Here is a 15,434-nt window from a genome sequence, read left to right as displayed (position 1 = left end):
TCTGTACTCCTTCCTCACTGCTACTGTTTGAACACAGGATATTGTTTTGCTTTGCACCAAGACATATTCCTCAGATTTTAAAGTGCTACATTTCCATAATTTAGAAAAAAAAAAAACAAACAAAAAAAACCCCAAGCTTCTCACAGTAACACCCCACAGAGCAGCGGAAGACTTCAGAATTTTTTAGAATCCTAGAATGGTCTGTGTTGGAAGGGACCCTAAAGCTCATCTCATTCCATTCCCCTACCATGGGCAGGGACACCTTCCACTAGACCAGGTTGCTCCAAGTCCTATCCAATCTGGTCTTGGACACTTCCAGGGATGAGGCAGTCACAGCTTCTCCGGCCAAAGTGTACCAGGGCCTCACCACCCTCACAGGGAAGAATTCCTGCCTTCCCTGGTTTTAAATTAAGCTTTATCATTTGTAAGCCTCCAAGGATTTTGAAAAATTCTTACATCAGCTAGGCTTCTACTTGTGAAAATTAGCCTTGTTAAAAATTAAATTAATTCAATTTAAAACAGAGTTGCATGTCCTTTTTGAAAACGACTGACCGCACAAGACAAATGTACAAATTCAGAGGGAATTCAAACAATAGAAGTCCCTGCTCACTGCAGGGACAGTTGGACTAAGTGGCCTTTAAAGGTCCCTTCCAACCCAAACCATTCTAGGATTCGATGAACAGAAATGGATCAGGTACAGTGAACAGATGCACCTCACAATCCAGCTGGTCATCAGCATTCTGCCACTTTTCCAGACGGGATGAGGACAAGCTGAGTGCTCAGGTGATGTGGGAAAGGCTTGTGAAGGAGAGAGGTGGCTGGGAGAAGACCAGAGCAGAGGCTTTCATTCTCCTGGACCTGAGCAGCCAAGAACACAACTGTCACCTCCATAATTCTGCAACCTGCACACTATGTTGCATTTTTATGAGCACCTTGGTGCAGCAAATGAGCCAAAGGCTGACACCAACCCTCTATTTTCTTTTACCCTTAACAACACTTGCATACCAAAGCCTACATGTGGAACTCACTAATGTTTATGGAGCCACTTAACTGCCACTGAAGCGTGAAACGAGTTGCAGATGGACAGGTTGTGCTCACCTACCCAGGATATGCCTGGAATTAAGAGATACTGGAAGTTGGTCACCTCCAAGAGCAGCACTGGTGGTCTCCATCCAATCTCCACTCACCCCAACAAACACCTGTCTGCCCTCAGGCTTGTGATTGCTTTATGTGTGCTCACGGTATTTCAGTGCCTGCCCCTTCCCTGTGCTCTACCAGATGAAATTGTGCACAATTAAAAACATTTTAGAAAAAACACCCAAGTAACTTGAAGCTACATTTTCAAAAAGAGAAGGTGGAAGTCTCATGGAGTTATGATGAGGTTTTGAGCACCTACATGTTTAAATCCTTTCTGAAAACGGCAGTTCAAAGACTCTCAATAACTTCTGAAAAACTTATCCTGTATAATGCCAATCGTAGATGGCTGGACATCAGGATGAATTTCCCATAGAAAGTGTGATTAAACATCAGAATGGGCTGCCCAGGAGGTGGTGGAGGCACCGTACCTGGAGGTGTTTAAGAAGAGACTGGATGTGGCGCTCAGTGCTCTGGTCTGGGTGACAAGGTGGTGGTCGGTCACAGGTTGGACTCGATTACCTCAGAGGTCTTTCCCAACCTGATTGATTCTGGGATAGTTCCTTCTTCAAAACACAGACAATTTTTAGTTTACTGTAAAAAATACACGATATGTAATAATTGTGTGAACCAGCATGACTCTTTTTTTCCTGGTATCGCATCAACATCACTCACTTGGGGTTTGCATCAGACGAAAGACACTGTTCTTCCTACGTGAGGCTGTTTGTCCCCAGCTCTGGACAGGGGGTGTCCTACCTGTCCTCTCCCACCTGCTGACACATACCAGAAGACAACACTACTTTATGATCATGTGAACGTTCATCTCTGCCCAATTCCTGAGGCAAAACCTCCCACTGAGAAAGCATCATGGTGTTTTTTTACTGTTGGGGAAAAAGGGAAAGGGCTGGAGTTTATTGTTTACTCCTGTATCTCAAATTTAATTAAATTTGAAACGTGGCAGAAATTAGGACACAAACAAATAATTAAAACTTTAATCATAAATTAATTCACTACTCAAAAACATACAGTCCTTGGCATTGATTTCATGTAAGTAATTGAAAGTCTGTTATTTCCTGCAGTACCTACTACTCAAGAACTAGGCTTTCCAAAAAATCTACTTTTTCAACAACTTATTTCTTGTGGCTTTGCTATCTCACTGGCTGCCTCTGAAAATAATCAAATTAGGCAAATATTTCCTACATTACACTGAGAATGACATACCATTCATTGACTACACCCCACAGAATTTTAAAATACAAAAAAAAGCTATTCTTATACAATTTACTTACTCCCTAAAGACTCCTGACTACTCAACTGATAGTTTAATAATACTCCTATTTTATTAGTATTATTGAAAAGACTGAATGAAGAATGATAGGAAAAAATCCTTCATCTTTACAATAAAAAGCAGCTGATAAAGAGCTTCTTAACAAGGCACCTTTTAGAATTTAAAAAATCCCTGAAAAACCTAAATGCTCGGAGCAAAAATAGCTACTGTAAGGATGTAAGACATCCCTGGAAGTGTTCAAGAACCTGCCTGGATGCCACCCTGAGCAACCTGGCCTAGTGGAAGGTGTCCCTGCCCACCGTGGGGGGGTTTGGAACAGGATGAGCTTCAAGGTCCCTTCCAAGCCAAACCACTCCACAATTCTCTGATTCTAAGGAAACAGCAAGATGAGGGAGGAAAAGAGTATCACATACACAAATCAATTAGGACACCAGAAGAAATGTGTGTCAATATAAGCATCATAATCTAAGAAATATTTGGCTTCTCTGTCTCTATACGAGCTTCCACCACAGCCCCTCCCTTGTTGCAGCCTGTAAGACTTGTCTTTTCATTACTTCACCACATATATATATTAATACCTTTAATTTGTTACTCTTCTATTAAATTCAGTACAGGTTGCCTGATGAATTCAGAAGTTACTGGAAAAGAAAGGGGAGAAGAGAAGGAATGGCACTGACACCCTGTGCCACATCTGCTTTTTTCCTTAAAGGGACCAGGCTTAGATCAGTTTTACAGGCACAGAACCTGTTACGATTAAGAGTCTTTTCATCTTGAAAATTTTTGAGACTTTGTATTTAAATATTAAATAAAAAACATCTAATTAATAATATTTAACATTTAATTTGAAAATATTGAAAATTTATTGATTCTCAGCATGAGGAAAACTAATTTTCTCCACCAATAATAATAAAATGCAATCTCAATTCACTGTTGGCCACCATTAGGTTGAACAATGGAATTCCACATTTTCAGTTTTTGGTGGGAGGAGGTAGAATAGTAAGTAGGAAACACATATCTGAATGGCCAAATATTTTTGACCACCTCTTCCCATTTTGCTGTAGGGCCCACCTGTCACTTGGGTCTGTCAGTCTGTGTCTCCTGTACAGCCACAGGAATTACAGGTACAGCACAATTGTTACCAGACATATTTCATCCAATTATTTAACATTTCCCCCTCTGCTTCAACCATGTGAATCCAGGTTTTGATTAAAAAGGAGAAAAAGTGAAATTATCAAGCATGTTGCTAATCTTGCCTTGAAGGAGAGATTCCTTTGATTCCCAAAACCTGTAACCTTGCCACACTTACCATACACTGGGAGTACAATGTGAACTGTGCCATTATTTCAGGGCAAGCACAATAAAAAGTCATTAGTAGACACCTACTAATATTAAGAACTCCTAATCCACTGGACCCATCAAGAACTACACCCTCTTTTTCTTTTAAGAAACACATCATATTTATCAGAAGTATTATTACCTGCATCCAAAACTGGGAGCAATAAAACACCAGGCAGTGCTGCTTCAGAGTTCTTCATCAAACCAGTCTGGGAATCTTGGCTACGGATCCCAGTGGTGAGCAGGACTTTTTCCAACACATTCTATCTGCTTCAGTCCAATAGACAGATGGCAAAGTGCAACTTCCCCAACTGTAGTAGCATTCTTCAATCTGAGTAGAGTTGAGGGCTGCAAAGAAAAGAGAATTTGAGCTCAGCTGATCTAACTTTCCAACTGTTTTAACCTAAGAAAGGTCTCAGAGAAGTCCAGAGAGGTTGTGGACTCCCCATCCCTGGAAGTTTTCAAGACCAGCCCTGGACAGGGCTTGGAGCAACCTGGTCTAGTGAAAGGTATCCCTGCCCACGTTCAGGGGGCTGGAACTAGATCATCTTGAAGGTCCTTCCAACCCAAAACATTCTGAGGTTCTGTGAAGAAGTTTCATGAAATTACTATCCAATACTACATCACACAAATATTTATCCCAAAGTATCTCCACAGATGGAGACTCCACAGCCTCTCAGGGCAACTTGTTCCAATGTCTGACCGCTCACAGCAAAAAACTTTCCATGTTTTGATGGAATTGCCTCTATTTCAGCTTGTGCCCCTGAGCCCACTCATCTCAAGGCTAAACTGCCCCAGCTCTCCCTGCCTCTCCTCGTGGCATCCCTGTATCCTCACACTGGAGCCTCCCAACCTGTTTTCTGTACCAGCTACAGTTTTCCTGTATTTTTGTGACTGAACTATGTGACTGACTGGAAATATTTCTCCAGTATTCTTTGCATCATCTGAAAAATAAAGTAGCAAAAATTAAATCACCAATGAAACTGCTGGTTAAGTGTATCTGGGCCACACATTGGAGACCCACTAAACGTGGGTCTTTCTCATCCCATTAGAAGTTACACTTTAAAGCAATAGGGCATTTTTAATATTTTCTCTATCTCAGCCACATAGAATCTGAGTTTTTATATCAAAATATTGTCTTGCAAAGATTTAATGCTTTAAAAGAAATTAGTTTAATGTAGCAAGGTGGGCCAGACACACAATCCTATTAAAAAAAAACATCAGCTTTGTCTCACAAACCCTTCTATCACAAAACCATAGTGACCAACATTAATTATTTAATTTTTTTTTTTTAGCTTTTAAGCCTTCACTGATGGAAGTCCAAGTTAACCTTTAGTTTACTTTGTCCTGGGCTAAATCCATTGTGACATCCTTTCTGCCCCTTTAAATACAGCAACTTTTTGGAAGTCTTCCAGTACTTTGAAATAAACACATTTACAAGATATGCAACAATTAACATGAGTGGTTCTAGAGGCTCCTGAGACAGCTCTGAAGTCCCTATGATGTGATGTCCAGATATGTTTATATAATTTTTTTTATTTAATAGTTAATTTCAGAAATCACTTCTTTACCATCTTTAGCAAAGTGGGTGTGAACTTTCTACTCCAAACAAAAAATGATATGGGAAAGGAGAGAACATTAAAGTACAAAAAAGAGCAAAATTACATTAAAAAGGCAAAAAAATACAGTAAAAGTTTATGCTTAAGGATGTCTAAAGAGTGAGCAGACTTGGAGACACACTAAAAATGACCATTTCACCCTGTAGCTGGTTGTGTTGGAGCCAGAGGAACGACTGCGTTAGACATAAAGATCAGAAGATTGTGATGTTTATACACCTAAAAGTTGGTATCTGCCCACTTCTCAATCGCAAGTCAGACAACGTGTCTCTACTTATTTCTCAAAATGACAAGGTTTAATACTTTTTTGCTTCAGTCTTCACAGAAGAACTTAAGATTCTCAACACCAATTAAATTGTCAGAGAGTTTCCAGTCAAAGCTTCCAAAGAGATAAGGTAAGAAAGAGGATGAGAGGGTTTTTCTCGAAACAAATTCAAACTGGCAAAGTCTGAGGTCCTTACTGAATACCAAAAGAACTAGTTGAAATAGCTCTTCAGTCACCTGTAATTACCTTCAAAAGCTTGTGAAAGTCAGAAAAGCTCCCAAAGACATGAAATGCCAGCAAAAAAACTTACCCAAAAGAGAAGAAAATGAGAATTACAGACAATTAAGCCTTACTTCCATATCCACAGGATACCAAACAAAGAGATTAAACCACCTATATGTGCACACCTAGAGGGTTGGCCAAGCAAGATTTGTCAGGGGAAAAAACAAAAGTCACATCAAACTAATCTTAATTTTCCCCTTCAACCAGAAATGCATCTTGACTTCAGTCACGTTTTCTCACAGTACATTTTAGAAAATAAAATAAGAGACAATACAGTCTAGGTTATATCACTAAGAACCAGTAATATACAGGGTGTAAAGCTGCATGGTGGGAGAAGTCCAGTGGTTTTCCATGAGAATGGCAGAACATGGGAAACAGGCAGGAATGTGTCCTCACTCCAGTGTGATTCAGTATTTTCACTGGTGGCTTGCAGAGCATACACTTCAAAATATCAGCAAGTAACACTGAGCTCTGGGAGGCATTGCAAGTGAATACTGGAATTTTAATATATCTTCAACTGGATTGAGAGCTTGAACCCTAAGAAAGAAGTAGTTTAGCAATTAAATTACAAATTACATTTTTTTTTATTGTACTTTTTTTAACACATAATTAAGTCAAGAATGATCCAAACACATTTCACCCTACCTGAAGACCAGAGATGAACAATTCTCAGGATCCCTTACAGATCAATTTATATATTTATTATAATATTAAAATTACAGTATGGATCTACACTGAAACAACGGGAATGGATCGTAGAAAAATGGATGAAAAGATGCTTCTGCACCAGTGAAGCAGCACAGAGGTCCCAGCACTGCAGAGGCACAGATGACCCATCCTCACAGATCTCCTGCTGATCTTCGCCTGTTCTATCCCCCAGACTGCTTTTAAAGTGCTGAACCTCCATGTGGAAGAACAGAATTCAGAAGTAACTGTGAGCAGAATCCATGTAACAGCCTTAATTCTCCACGCAGCCTGTTGTGCAAAAAGACATTGCTCAGCCCAGAGCCTCTAAAACACAAGGATTTCAAAAAATTACCAGGGAAGTAGTCAGATAGTACTTTTTTCTAATAGCTACACATACTGTGGCTCTTCCATCAGCCAGCTGGCAGGAACATTAAACCCCCAAACTTTTTTCATTTTTACAACACGTAAAAAGTTATATTTTTAATATATATCATTTTTTTAAGAAGTACAACTAAACAGAGCACTACTGTAATTTTCTAATTATATTTTTCGCAAGTTTTTAATGTCATAATTTAAATTATGAACTCTTTATTTCAAGATGATTAATTAGAATATGTTCCATTTGGGGAACAAGAGTTCAATATCCTACTATCAATTAAACAAAATGCACTCCTTTAGCTTAAGATTAAAAACCAAAATGCAGCCAAAAAGTTTCTTCCTCATATCTGTCAGATCACAAAAGCATCCAATACAGCAGGATAAGGTTGCCAGAAAACCCCAAGACTTTCAAAAATGTATTATTTAGTACAGTGGCTTAGCAATGAAGCTGCACCAGAAATGACACCCGAGCTTAGGACAGTAAGCCTTTTTGCCAATGAATTTCTTGTAAAGTCAACAATTATAATTTATTCTGATCCTTTGTGTCATCATATTAGTAGTTATTTTTCAGCAATCCCAGAGCAGCAACAAATAATGCCACAGAAGAGGACTGATATAATTACAGGCTGAAAAAGATAGGCCAGCACCCTTACACTCAAAACTACCCTCTGTGGCTCCTTCATACCCCATATGTTGCTAATAAAACTGTTTGAATCATACCTATGAGACAGTTTTACTGATATTGTATCAGGTCCCTGGGTTCTTTGTATGAGATACGATGTCACCAGCACTATAACTATGCAAATTTTGTGATACAGGATCCCACTGGACATGGTATTACATACGTAATTCGCAGTATGAAACTGTGCATTAACAATAATTCTAGTGTTATATAAATGAAACCACTATGTTTATTGAAAAGCTCGCCACACTACAACGAAATCAAATTTAAAAAGCAATAAAGAGCGACTGATGTGCTCATAGCAAAGATGGCAACATTGCTCTTTTTCCCCAAACAACGTAAATTTTGCTTTGTGTTCACGTGGCAGTACTTTACAGAAACTTCTAGCACTGGCACCAGACAAATGCAACCCCCACCAACAATATTAATTAATGACTTAAAACAGGAACCTACAGAGTCCCACTTCTAGAAACAACCATGTGATGTTCAGCAAGAACCACTGTATTCACATACAGTGAATTCTCAGCTTCTACTACAAACCATAGTATTATAAAGGCTAGGAAATGCAGCATTAAAAACCCAACAGCTTGGGCATATCAACAGACAACGTGCTGAAGCACCTCAGAAACATCATCTCCTGGTCAGAAAACACCAGTGCTCCAATTCTGCATCCAACCTCAGACCTCTGCATGACCTCAGGCAAACCATGCTTCATCCCAGCTGGTATCACATGCATCAAGGTCCCTCATCTCTTCCTGCATAACAACGGGGTCAGTGCTTTATAAACATCACAAATACCTGCAAAAAGGCACATCAGAGATCTTAAAAATAAGCAAGCAGAGACAGAAAGGTGCAATCCGAAACCTGACAGCACAGGCAGCTCAATACACATTCCCATCTTCCATGTTGCCAGTGATTCTTCCCTCCACTCCTAGTTTGCTGCAGGTGGGGAATGCTGGAGCTTGTGAGTATTTTTAAAAGAAATCAGAAAAAAGGTACCAGGCTGGCATTGTAAAGTGAGTCTGGTAAAGAGCCAGACTAAGGAGATAAAAGGACGTGATTTCGCCAAGGTGCTGTGAGAATTAATAAACCAGATAATTTTATAAAGTAAATTGTACAGTAAATTTGTGTAGTAAATTGTCTAATACATATGGGAAAAACCACAGCTCAGTATTCCCTGGTAATATTTTTAATGCCTTCCACTACAGCTAGAAAACATAAATGACACACAGCACAAGCAGCTAAGGAGTCTCACACTGAGAAGCACCAGCTTTAAGTAACTGATGCAAGAAAAACAGAGTTGTAACCAGGCACTCTAAGGAAGATAAAGAACTGACTGATTCCTGTAATGTGTGTGCTTCCACTACAGGGGTAGTTTAAGCAGTAACTTCTCCTACAGTTTTCCTTGACACCACTCTCTGTGCAATACAAAAGCCATAACAGTTTTATTCTGTTTAAAAATCAATAAATTGCAGCTTAGGTGACATCTGACAAGGCAAAAACATCACACTCCACTCCATGAACATTCTGCCCTCTGGTATTGCTGCTATATTTTATCATTGTACAGTTTGGAAAGAATGATATACCTATTTTCAAAAATTGAAAAAAAATCCCCCTCCTCCCCAAATATGGCCCAAAGCTGTTATGAAGCAACTTATTTTTAGAAAAAGCACTTATGCAGATACTTAATTTTAATTAATAGTCTCAGTGACTTCAACATTTGCACAGTGAGACAACTCCACGCTTCAATTAAAGCCTGCACAGAAATGCTGTGCTGATTCATGGCCAAAAGCATGACAGGAACATCATTATATAAAATGCTCTTAAAATTTAAAGAAAAAAAATAACAGCAACCTTGCCCTCAAACAGAGCATTAGAAACACTCTAAAACTCACAGCTTGAGCAGAACTTACAGGTTGCTGAATATCAGAGTGCTAGGGGGAAGATACATTCAATGAAATGGTTTCAGGTTGGGCAAAAGAATTTTGGGGAAATAACTAAGTGGAAGCAACACAAGCCCCAGGTCTGCATCCTTGGCATCTACCATCTGCCAAGGCTGGATTTTCAGGAGTGGAGAATTCTTAACCAGAAAAGCAGACGCAGCTGCACCTTTACTTCTGATGTCTTGCTCTCTTTTTCCATTGTTCACATAGCAGATAAATGGATTTCTTTCAATAAACAATTAATTACATCCAGGTCAGTTCCCCCAGAGATTATCGTGGACATTTTCAGCAGACAGTCACTTCCAGGGAACAGTCACTCTGAGTTGTAATTCTGTCTATCACAATATATCAATAATAAATCTAATTTTGAAATTATTTGACACACAAGAAACACTAGTTAAGTTTTCTTCACTACTTATGTAATATCATAAACTGTAAGCTTTAAATTTTAGACAGAAACCTTAAAGGTAATTGGTAACAAATTTTTGTTAAAGTACTCTGGTCTTACTTATAAGCAAAACTGTGGCTCTCTACTACCAACTCAGAATTTCAGAAGTTTAAGCATAACAAAACCTTCATTCCAGTACAGGCAAGCAATACTTAAAAAGTAATCCCACCATGCTTTTATTAGGGCATCAAGAGGCACAAGGCATCAGCTACCAACAGTCTTACGAAGGCTGATGGCAAAACCAAGATAAAGATAAAATTTTTTTAGTAGCCACTAAGAGTTAAACTGTTTAAAGAAATGCCAAGTATGAGAAGTGGCTTCCCAAACAACCTGCTTCTTTTCTGCTTCATTCCAACTAACCACCTGGTGCTGTGCCATGAATCTGGCTGCTGGACAATGGGGCAGGCAGAAGTCACAGCAGTTTGCTGCCAGCTGGGGTGTCCACCTCCTTGGGATGCTCCTTTGGGTGTGAGGAGCCAAATCTGGGGATTCCAGCCCCAGAATCACCCCCTCCCCACAACAGATGCTTCAGGAAACCACTGAGCTAAAGACACTTCCAACTTGCAGAACCCCCATCAAACGAGGCTTCGCATCACAAAGCTGCGCTACAACACCAACAGTGAAGAGAGACCAAGTCGCCTCTTCTCTGCCTCTGTCACCAGAACAGCACATCCCAGGAGACAGACAACTCAAGCAATGAAACAGATACACAAGCACAGGTAGAAAATTAACACCTCAGCAGTTTCCTACAGGACCAGTTTCTTCCCAGGATATCGGCTTCTCTCCAGCTGAGCGCCAGCCCTGCCAGCCTGCCCTGACTCACAAGGGAGAAAACAAGAGATAAAACCAAGCCCAGCCAGACCTGCCTTGGCCCTGCACAGCACCTGCTTGTGCGTTTCCCCCACCCTTTCACACCTAATTTACAGAGTGCATTTATCCACCCTGATCTCACCTGAGCAGTGACTGGAATTAGAATCAGTTCATTGATTAGCACTTAAGTGAGACACAGAAAGAAAACAGAACACACTGCAAGACTTTCTGAAAATGCATTATTTTTTGCTCCAACTCCATTAAGCAGTCCAGTACTTTTGAAGGATTAATGAAGAAACCATCAAGAAATAATACAGAAGAGGAATGCTGATTCTCAGGGAACATGCCAACACATGATGAAGAGCAGACACCTCTCTGGTAGTGAAGAGTAAAGCCAGGATGTTCAAAGAACTTCAGGGACATGTGATCTTGCCCCACTTGATCCAGTCACTGAGTTTATTTGATTTTTATGAAACAGTATTTTGATAATTCCTCCCTGAATATCAGATTCACTCTAATAGTCACCAACTTACAACACAGTCATTATTCTCACAAAACTCACATTTTTTCCACACCCAGTTTTAGTAAAGAACAGAAAAGTCGGCCTAAACATCCAGAACAGAAAACATTACCTTAAAATTAATACCAAAAAGCAGTCAATGAGTGTATGTATAATAAGGATTATTTCCACAAACCTTGTTAAGCACAATGTTTCATTTACAGTTGTTATAAGCAGGAACTGAAGGCAAGCCCAGGAAGAGCAGAAGTAAATAAGTTTCTAAACAAACAACTTACAGAGATGCTTTTTAACAGGACCAGACAAAACATTCCTTAAAGTTGCATTTACAAGCCAAAGCTGACCTGAGGCACCACATTGAGTATGTATGAGAGAACCTACATGGATACTGACCTTAATAAAACTAGAGGGGCAAATTTTGCACAGGGAAGACGTGCTCTTGAACAAATGTTTTCCAATGTATTAGGCACACAGAAGCTTTTTTCTGCATCAAGAACCACACGTCATGTTCCCTAAACTGCTTCTTTTTTTGACCAAACACGCTGTGGACAACCTACAGAGGATGCCCCTCGGTGTTCCTCTGTGAGGTTCCAATTTGCAGTTTCCACTAACAATGAAAATAAGTGGATTTCCCCTCCCCTCAAAAATCACAGATTTAAGATGGCCTTTTCTAAGCTCATGTGCAAAAAAAATACCCTAAGTGATTAGAGACTGTCGACACCAAGAGAAGTTCTGATGGAGATTTTTATTGACTTTAAATCAAGCACAGACCCAGAACCACAGTAATGCAAAAGCAGGGAGAGCTGAGGACGACAAGCAGCATGAACTGCTGTGTAAGATGCATGAGGATCTGAGAACATAACTAGTGACTGGTCTTGGTCTAATTTAAAACACAAATGGAAAGCAAAAAAACTAATTCCACACTTACTAGGCCTTCCTAGATCTACTTATGCAGAAAACCCAATAAAACTAAATGAGGTATATTGAACTGTGTATCCCAACATCAGTCTCACGTGAGGAACTTCACTGAAGACCCTAGCACACCTCACAACAGAGGTCATTAAGGTTAAAACCCCAGGCAGAGCTGCTCTCCAGCCAGACATCAGCCTAACACAGGACCGTGCACTTGTATCACACCAGAGTCCAGACATTCTCTACACATACCCTTCTATCATCTTTTCACCCACTCAGGAGGTACAACAGGTAAAGGGAGGAGAGCTGGCCCACAAAAATTCACAATGTTTCCAACCTTTTCCCAATCCTTCACATGTTCTGCAGCTGCTCTACTAAATCCTTGGCCAGACCTCAGGTTGTTCTGCTTCTCTAGATCCACTCCTATGGAGCTGGGCTGGGAGAGCTGGGGGTGTTCAGCCGCGAGAAGAGAAGGCTCCAGGGAGACCTCAGAGCACCTTCCAGTGTCTAAAGGGGCTTCAAGAGAGCTGGAGAGCAACTGTGGACAAAGGGCTGGAGTGACATGACAAGGGGGAATGGCTTCCCACTGCCAGAGGGCAGGGTTAGATTAGCTATCAGGAAGACATTCCTGACTGCTGGGTTGTGAGGTCCTGGCATAGGTTGCCCAGAGAAGCTGTGGCTGCCCCAGCCCTGGAAGTGTCCAAGGTCAGGTTGGACGGGGCTTGGAGCAACTTGTCTAGTGGAAGGTGTCCCTGCCCATGACAAAGGACTGGAACAAGATGAGCTTTACAGGCCCTTCCAATCCAAACTATTCTGTGACCTTTCAGTTCTGAAGAGTGACCCCTCACCGTGCCACCAAAAATATCTCTTCAATGGATCATAAAATTAATTTAAACACTTAATGACAACATCTCAATCTCTTATTTGGATACTATAGAACATTCTTGAAGCTTTCTTTGCAAAAGTCTTGTTAGCAGAAGCAACAAGCTCTAACAGCATTGAACCTTTAAAACAACTCTCAACAGCCCAAAGTCCCAGACCCACATCCCAAGACCCAAACTGTAAATCACCTTCCTGATCATAATGAACCAAATGTTTAATAAGACTGGACACATTTAATTCTTTGTACTCCACAGATTAAAGAACAATTAAGAGGCTGGAAGTAGAAAATTGGCTTAAGCTGAAGTTACTCAATTGTGTGGACAGAATTCTTTTGTACGTGGGACAGCATTTACATATCTAACATATTTTAAATAGGTTTCTATTGACTTAAAAACAGCATTTTAAATAGATTCTTATTACAGTAAAAACCTTGCTTTACATCTGAGTAACTAGATCACCATGGAGAACATACAGGCTCTTGACCATTTCTGTCTCTGCCTCAAACACTGAGTTGTAGAGCTTTAGACCATCATAATCAATTAAATAAAATTGAGACTATAATGTTCTAATATTGTCTTTAAAGTTAAATACAATACTGGCCAATGCTTACCAGGTTACACATGCTAAGCAGTTCAAGTAATAATCACAATGATGAATGTGTAATTTAATGCCCATTCACCTTGATTTATATGAACTATCATATATAAGTCTCATGCATTCATTTTTAGTCATTGGGAAGGATCCCATTTTTCCGATCTGAATCAGTGTTCAGTCTGAACTTAGGCACTTGATATTTTTTTGCATTAAACAGAATCATTCTTCGCACATGGGGCAAGATGCCTGGGGCTGCACAGTCCTTTGTAATCTCAGCAACTGGCCCTATCATTCCCTGTGATAGTTATGCTGAAAAAAATAAGATCAACCAAATTTCCAACTGTGGGAGAAACAGATCAGCCCATTCTTTACCTCTGAAGAGAAGGTCCTGCAAAGGTCAGCCTTTCACATGAAATACAGATCATTAACACTGAATACACAACTACTTCCATGCTCACTTTTTGTTTGTGTAACTGGAATTCCATTGTACCTATTTCAGGATGTTCCATACTTTTTATATATATATATATATATATATGTGATGTTTAAGGTCCCTTCCAACCCAAACCATTCTACGATTCTGTGATATATATACATATATGTGCATATGTATACACACACACATATCCCACTAGCTTGTTTCCAAAACTGGTATATAATGGAAGGGTTGTTCATTGAATCAGAAAGATTCAATGTTAAGTCATTTCTCTTATTCTCGAAGTATTGTGCTGATGAGACAAACTATAATTTATCAGATAAGCTGCATAGTAGCCTGCCCTGACTGCAAAAGCACTAAACCACACAATATGGATTGGAAAAAGCAGGTGCAGAGTGTGCCAGTTGCCTAACTGGGAAGTGTTACTTATTTTTACCACAAGCCACAGTTACTCTGTCCCATGGAGAGAGCCTCAAGGCTGTTAAGTCTCTTCTAGAACATCAAATCTAGACCCAAAACTCGCATTGCAGCATCTAAGCTTATGCAGCTTCTAAAACAGTGTTTACTCTAGAGCTGGGTCTACACTGACCTAGGCAACAACCTACCACATCACTTCAAACATACCTCACATACAGAAAAGGACTGATGCTCCATCAGTCCTCATTACAAACAGCAACACTAATAAAGAAAAAACCCACATGATTTGTGGGAAGGAGAAGAGGGGTGGGTTACAATCATCCTGAGTCAAACAAGTCACACTACACCACCTAATGTTACACTGCCAGGCACCATAAAAGCAAGCCTGGCCCAGGCTTGGAAACTCCATAGTCTACAGAAAGCCCATGAAAATAAAATAATACCAAAAATAATAAAATTTAAAAAAGACCCTCATGGGTTTAGCATAGAGCTTCCAAAAGTTACCAAAGTATAGTATTCTTATTTCAATTCCTGAGTGATCCAAAGATAATCAGTTTTTTTCCCCTCAATCAAAATCCATGCAAGTAACTCTCACCCAGCACAAGTTACATGCCAGCACAAGTGACAGAAGGACTGTGTGTACAGGACATCTGATTTCCCCTAAGTGTGTCTAGATGCCAATTAGCCTAAAATCATTTAGTTCCTGAGTCTCCAAAAAGACACAGCTACATTAAATGATGAGAATCCCAGAAGCCAAACATCCACCTCAAAAAATGCTTTACCCTTTTGGTTTGCACTCACCTTTTCC

The 15,434-nt window shown here is 40.0% G+C and overlaps 1 protein-coding gene across 6 annotated transcripts in view; it reads right to left on the bottom strand.

Annotated features, from left to right (window-relative positions):
• The window catches only part of GTDC1 (glycosyltransferase like domain containing 1), a 181,218-nt gene that overhangs the window by 152,185 nt on the left and 13,599 nt on the right, over positions 1-15,434 (bottom strand). For 5 of the 6 annotated variants that reach the window (XM_027695901.1, XM_027695898.1, XM_027695906.1 and 2 more), the window contains one exon: positions 3,900-4,105. The gene's annotated coding sequence lies outside the window, so the exon portion shown is untranslated. Of the gene's footprint in view, positions 1-3,899; positions 4,106-4,467; positions 4,663-15,434 lie in introns of those variants that run through there. The other variant, XM_027695903.1, reaches the window with a different exon arrangement.

This window comes from Neopelma chrysocephalum, unplaced genomic scaffold (genome assembly GCF_003984885.1).
Source record: "Neopelma chrysocephalum unplaced genomic scaffold, ASM398488v2 Primary Assembly neopelma1_103b, whole genome shotgun sequence".
NCBI lineage: Eukaryota > Metazoa > Chordata > Aves > Passeriformes > Pipridae > Neopelma > Neopelma chrysocephalum.
Note: the sequence above shows the minus strand (reverse complement) of the source record. Positions and strands in the feature narration are given on the sequence as shown.